The following is a 6,990-nucleotide window of genomic DNA, read 5'->3' as shown; positions in this document are numbered from 1 at the left end:
CCAAAACAAAAACCAAACCAACAAACAAAAGGCAAAAAAACCCCAAGAACCCCCAAAACAAACAAGTGTCATGTATTCAGATGGGAAATCCAGAACCTTACACTGTTATCAGGTCACCATCTTCAGAGATCACTTCTTATCAAGAAGCACAGTAAACAATTGTAGCTTAGTTCCCTCACAATGATAAGAAAATGACACAAAGTTCTTTCGCAAGGACCCAATTCTACCAACTGCAGACCAGGTAGCATCATCCCACTCTGCAAGCAACTTCCCTGGAGTCCAGGGATACCAAAATCCTGTTATGTGCAAGTGGTAGGATCAGGCCCAGCTTGGAAGTATGTGTCATAGAAGACTGTCTTCTGCTTTTTCTCAATAAATGCAAATGGAGCTTTTCAGGGAGCAGAATCATGCCCTTAAAATTAGGTCTTCATCTAAAAAAAAAAATAAAAATTTGAGGAGTTGATATTTCAGAAGGGTTGTTTTTCTAAATAAATGACCAAGTCCTCAGGGGGTAAAAAGAGACAACTACCACCAGAGTTTTTAAGCAGGTGATACTGGAACAGAATAAATCAGGGTCAAGGTCGACCTTTCAGTCTAGTGGTGTTCATTTGAAAGTGATATAAACTAACTACAAGAGCTCTTGCTTACAGCTTCTAGAATATTCTAAAGGCATTCTCCATAGAGGTAACACTTGCCAATAAGAAAAAAAACCCAACCAACAACACTGAAAACCTTCATGCTTTTCCTTCCTTTTCCATAGTCAAGCTGTGCTTGATTGAGATCCAGCAGTTAAGTTCCCAGACTCACACCAAAACCCTCATGTCAGGTTTCAGGTTTTGCACATTTCCCAGCAAATCTGAGGTGCCTGACCACTGTTGCCCTCTCTCTTGCCCAATCCCAACCAAGGACATGCATGGGAAGAGCTTTCTGTACCCTTGAGTCAGCAGCTCAGGAAACAGGCTGTCCTCCGCCAGGTTGGAAGGTCATTGCCATGCATCCTTCCTCCCTAGTGTCCATTTTCCTCTCCCCAAGCCCCCATACCAGCAGCTACTCGCCTGCCCATTCCTGACACCACTATCATGTGACAGGAGGTGCTCCAGAGCGATGCCCCCTCCTTCCCTCGCTGGAAGCCGAAGGCATCAGAGTTACCAAACACTTAACCTGGATATTAAGCAATGTCTCCCATTTGCCCTGGTGTTATCCTGAACCTACAGACTCCCAGATTTAGGGATTATGTGCCTTTTGGCTTAAATAAGAGAAATAGTTCTACTGATAAAACAGAATGAATGCTCAATGGCCAATTCATATTTTGATCTTGGAGGTCCAAAACCAATTCACACCTCAAGGGAAGTGGGATGCCATGCAGTGCAGGATGTAAAACCCCAAAGGCAGATTTTGATACTGATTAGATTAGAACCGGATAAATAGGGAACTCTTGGGGGGAAAAAATAATACGAAGTTTGTGTCCTTTATGTAGTACCAGTACTTTGGCTGCAGATTCTCTCAAAACTATATTTCATACATCTTACATATGCTATGTATGTACAGCTATCCAGAAATAATAGTTAGAAAGATAGCTTAGGTTGTCAAGATCTCTGTAGAAATCTTCAGAAGCACCACTTCTTTCTGAGTTACAGAGTTTTAAATTTGTGAAGGTTAAATTTGCTTTATATGTCACTTTTGATACTCCTTGCATGCCAAGAGAAGTTAATGTTAAATTTACCCTCCACATCTGAAACCTCAACTGACATGATGCGGGTTTCTCAGAAACCGAACATTTTCCATGCCTATGCAATTCAAAATCATACCAAGGGTCTCAGCACTTTCTAAGTCCATCCATAAACACGGCCAGCAGGATTTTCTTTACAAATTACTTTCAAAACTTCTGTTAAGAAGATATGATTCCAATGTAGCTATGAATGACCTCTTAACAGCACAGCAATTACAGACATGGGTTTACTTCATGTTCATTTGATATGCATTAACGTTTTAACTGGAAACATTAATTTCTAGGTATCCAAGAGCTACTGTTACTAAACCTTTGGTTAGAACAGTCTTTAGAAAGGAATATGATGTCGGGTATTTAACCACACTCATTACAAATAAATCAGTTTCTGTAATCAATTTTGTTAACTCATCATTTTCTCCTAGATTAATTCACATACCTATGAGATGCAAAGGAAATGTAAATTCAAACTCACTCTCCTCAGCCATTCTGAAGGACCCTAGCCTGACCTAAACAGCCACTAAACACACAGCAGCAAGGTGCTAAACTTGACGAATATTCATGGATGAATTCAAGGAGGTATCAGCTTATTGAACTGAAATCGTTCCTATCTTTTCACAAGCCGACTACTTTCTGTAGTTCAGTGTCTACCCGCTTCATGTCAGGCCATTATGCCAACACCACACAAGAAATGTAACACGCTTCTGCTAATAGAAATATTTAGATCTTTCCCTCTAAAGCGCTACACAGGGTATGGCTTTGCCAGAATCAGCCAGGAAGCGCCGGGTGAAAATTATTCCAGTCAACAGCATTTCACACACAAATCCACAGCTCGAGTCCGAAGAACAGATGACATCTTTTCACCATTGATCTGTTCAGTATTAAAATCATGTCAGCTGCTAATGAGATAGTACTATTTTTCAATACAGCTCAAACACAAGTTTTCTTGGGAAAAAGGGTTATCCAGCTCACTTAGCCGAGACATCTAATCAACAAATTTGAAACAAGGCAGAAATGATGAGCAACTATTTTTGTAGTAACAAGTACTTTATTAGGATTTTTTCATCAGAAGGAATAAAAATTAGAGTCTGATTGACTTCAAAATTACACTACCCGTTCTTTAGCCTTAAAGAAAAAAGTGACCCTTTATTTATGAACCTGATGATACTCCGGGCCCAAACCAGCAAGTCCCCTGAATGCCAAACATCCGCAATTCCTATTGACTATGGGAGGAACTGACAGACCTCAACAACAGGAGGGATTCAGCATCTCATTACTTCAGGCCTTTATTTTGGGGAGATGCAGGAGCATCACATAGTCATGCTTGGTACTGCTTGAGGAAGTGGACTCTCTGAATAAGAAAAAGAAATCAAGCTGCTCAGGGTAGAAAATTGAAAACATTTTCTTCCTCTAATGCCAGTTGGGTCCTTGTTATTTCACTGATAGTGGTAAGAAAAGAGCTCACATAGTTTCTGTGCAGAAACAATGCTAAAACGTTTGCAAGACTAAGAACTCAGACCAAGTTTTCTATAATATTTTTTTCCATGCTACATGGTATTGTTAAATCACAATTCTTGAGTTAGTTAATCTAGCAGTTAGGCTGCACTTTGAGACAGAATAAATCATTACTTAGAGACTACAAATTGCAATATTTACAACTCTGCTCTGAATCAACTTAAATTCCAATTTCAAAATGTGTCCATTCTTAAAACTATCTGAATTTATCAACCAATCATACAAAAACCTGGGAGGCCTGGCAGGAAAGTTAACTGTATACACTGACAGCACTATTCAGTGAATGTTGGATACTTTACAGAATAATTTAATGGAGAGCTGTTAGCAAAAAGTATATACATGTTACTTTTTATCACAAACCAACTCCTGAAATGCTGATACTCTGTATACTCTTGTATTAATTAATATTGTGCAGTATGTGATATTGCTGCTAAAGGCAAGCTCTGGACAAAAAGCATATAAAATAAAGGCAAAACAAGCTGCAGTGGCCGTAAACTTTACATGATTGATGGCAACTCACACAAAAACTGGAGGAGACATAAAGGGTATGTGCCACATGCAAATCTATGGTTAAGAAAACTGTTTCCATGTAATTCATTCTGTGTACTGCCAAACCTTCACAGAGGATGGAAGTGACAAGTAAGTTAAGCTTTTACACCTCGTGGTGATGCAGCTGTGCTTCTGTACCCTGAATTAGATAACCCTGGACCTTTCCGCCACCACGCAATGGCCATGGATGCACAGCTGAGCTTTAGTGTGCCCCTTGCCTGTCCACAGACCCAGATGGTGGTTTTGGAGTAACACAGATCACCACACAGTCAGAAAAACCATGGTGTTCGCCGTAACCACTCAGAACCTATGGGAAACTAGTGGGATCCCAAATCCTCACCCAGGCAACTTTCACATGACATTCAAGGGCACCTCTAGTCTACAGCCGTTTCCCCTGCCAGCCGTGAATGACATCTCCTACTTTGTCAAAGATACCAAGGTAATATTCTCCGTGTCTGTTATGTCTGGAGACATGGCACATGTACATAACACTAACCCCTCCGAGAGCTCTGTCCCGCCTCGGATGGCCCTTTAGGGCCCACAGACCGGCCGCGGACACCGATTTATCGACCCCCTTCCCACGGCTGACCACCACCCGTCCCAGTGGCACCGGGAGGTGGCGGCTGGAACCCTCCTCGCCCTTCTGTGCACCTGACCCGGCTCCTCCGTCCTGCCTGCCACGGTCCCTCTGCAAACCGACCGGCGGGTGTGAAGAGACACTCAACTTTCTTCCCACCACCACCCCAACCGGCCTCCCCGAAGAAATGCAGAGCGCTGGGCAGCCCCGCTCCGCCCCCGTGGCGCGCACGGTGCTGTGGAGCTGTGCTCCCGCTGCCCGTCGGCCCGCATGCTTCTGTCGGGCCCTACATGTCCGGTGCCCTCCCCGCCCGCCCTCCCGGGCGCACACCCCAAACACAGCCCTGAGCGCCCTCTCCGCGCAGGCCCCACACGCCCCAGCACCGTTCCCTCCTGCGCTTTAACTCCGTTTAAACACATGGCAAAGTGCTGCGGGTCACTCAGCCGATAAACAGAGAATGAAAAAAGCCAAGGCGGCTCTGAAGCTACGGCTAAGGACAAATTAAATCCCCTCCCGAAGCACAAAAAACAAACAAACAACCAACCAAACAACAACCAAACAAACACAAAGTACCAATAATCCTAATCTTTTCCCAGATCAAGGCTCTTAGCCCGCGACTTGCATTTGATCTCATGTGTTCGCTACCTACCACTCAAATCCCATTTTCTATACATTTCCCCAATTCCCATCTCCGTCCCAGCCTTGGAAATTAATAAAAGTAACTGCAGGGATAAGAATAAAAAAGAAGAAAGAGTCCCTGCCCTTCCCCGTTTGGGTTAAAAAGGAGAACTAGCAACATGCAAATGACAAGCAAATTGGATGAGACAAAAAGAAAGGCAGCTAGAATAAACAAGACAAAGAGGAGGCTTAGAGGACCGGAGCAGGAGTTTAAAGGAAGGGATGGAGAACTTCGGCGGGGACGGGGGGGTGGGGGGGGGGGCGGAGGAGGAAGCTCGGAACAACAAAAAGAAGCCAAATACTCGCTGTTTTCCGTCCACGCAAAACTTGCCCTCTCACCCAGGGAGTAAAATAAAGACCAGTCCACAAAAGGTGGCAGCGAGAGCGCGGAGTGTACGCGGGGAAGAAGCTGGGGGTGCAGGGCGGGGTGTGTGTGATGATCACCTAACAACGAGCAGGTCACTTACTCTTCAGCCCTGGGCAGGCTCCGGTGAGCGCTCCATCGGGCTCGGCGCTTACAAATCCTTACCGCTCTAGCTACTGGGGAATTAAAACTACTCAGCTAATAAAGTCAGTGCAATTTTGCCCCCTGGAAAAAGAAGCACAGGTTTGATAACGGTGATCAGTATTTTACTGGGGATTTCATTCCCACACGCACACACACCTCCGCCCCCCATCCCATCCCAACCCGTTTAAAGCAGCCCAAGCAAGTGGGAATAGTAAAAAAAAAAAACAACCCCCCCCCCAAAAAAAAAAACAGTATACATAAAATAAAAATTTTTAAAAGACCCGAAAAGGCCGGGGGGGAAAGCAGCGAGGGGGACGCGGAGACGGGAGCGAGTACTTACTCCGTGCGAAGGCGACGAAACTGAGCCTTTTTTTTTTTGCCGGCGGACAGCGAGGAAGGGCGAGGGACACGCACATGCACCCACCGCACGCGCCCCGCACACGCACGGACACGCGCGCACGGACAGACGGACACGCGCGCGCAGCCGGCGAGTCCCGCCGCTGATGAATATGGTAATCGGGGAGAGGGAGGGCGAAGTGCGGGAGGGCAGCGGCCGCGGTCGGGCTGCGGAGCTGCGGAGTGGCGGGACTGCGGAGCGGCGGGCGCGGAGCGGCGCGGGGGCGTGCGGGCGTGCGGCGGGGCAGGGCTGGGCTGGGGCAGGGCTGGCCGAGCCGAGCGAACGCTCCGTACCGCCACAAGATTTACTTTAAGACACAGCTGAAGGAAACAGGAAGACTAGACGTCACGCTCGGAGTGACGTGAGCCCGGCCCGGCGCCCAATCGGCAGGCTCCTTGGGACGGACGGGGGGGACGGGGAGAACTTGGCAGGAGCGGGGAGAGAGAAGATGGGAGATCGGGGGGGCCGGGGGGAGGGGGGGCCGGGAGAGGAGGGGCCACCCCGCCCCCGCGGGAAGGTGGCGGCGGTCGCGCACCTGCGTGGGGGACGGCCGGGCGGGCGGACACGGGGCGGGAGCGCCGGTAGCAGCGGCTCGACGGGGCGTCCCCCCTGCAACGACGTGGACAAAAGCAGCTCCGAGTGGAAGAAGGAGGGGGGAGAAAGAAACTTTAGGAAAGTCATCCCCGCTGGGGATGCCCCACACGGGAAAGTTTTCCACGGGGGAAGGCTTCCGCAGAGGAGTGCCGCCTGGGTGCGCCTCTTTCACGCGTTAAGCATCGGGGCGGGTAAAGTAAAACTCCGCTCGCGGGCGCTGCCTCCACGCGGGTCACAAGTTTTAAGAGAAGCCCCCCACACCCCCAGCACGGCGTTCCTCGGCGGCGCGCAGGGCAACGGCTATGCTACGCACCGTGGGGCTGTCGCTTTCCACGTGTCTGACAAAAAGTGAACGCGCAAACGAGCATCAGTTTGCGACGAAGGGAACAACCGGCGGTACCAAACCCCGGGTATTCGCTGCGGCCTCGCGCCCCGCGAACTCCGCG

This window comes from Indicator indicator, chromosome 2 (genome assembly GCF_027791375.1).
Source record: "Indicator indicator isolate 239-I01 chromosome 2, UM_Iind_1.1, whole genome shotgun sequence".
In the NCBI taxonomy this organism is placed as follows: Eukaryota; Metazoa; Chordata; class Aves; order Piciformes; family Indicatoridae; genus Indicator; species Indicator indicator.
The sequence above is the reverse complement of the archived record's forward strand: the minus strand, read 5'-3'. Positions refer to the sequence as shown.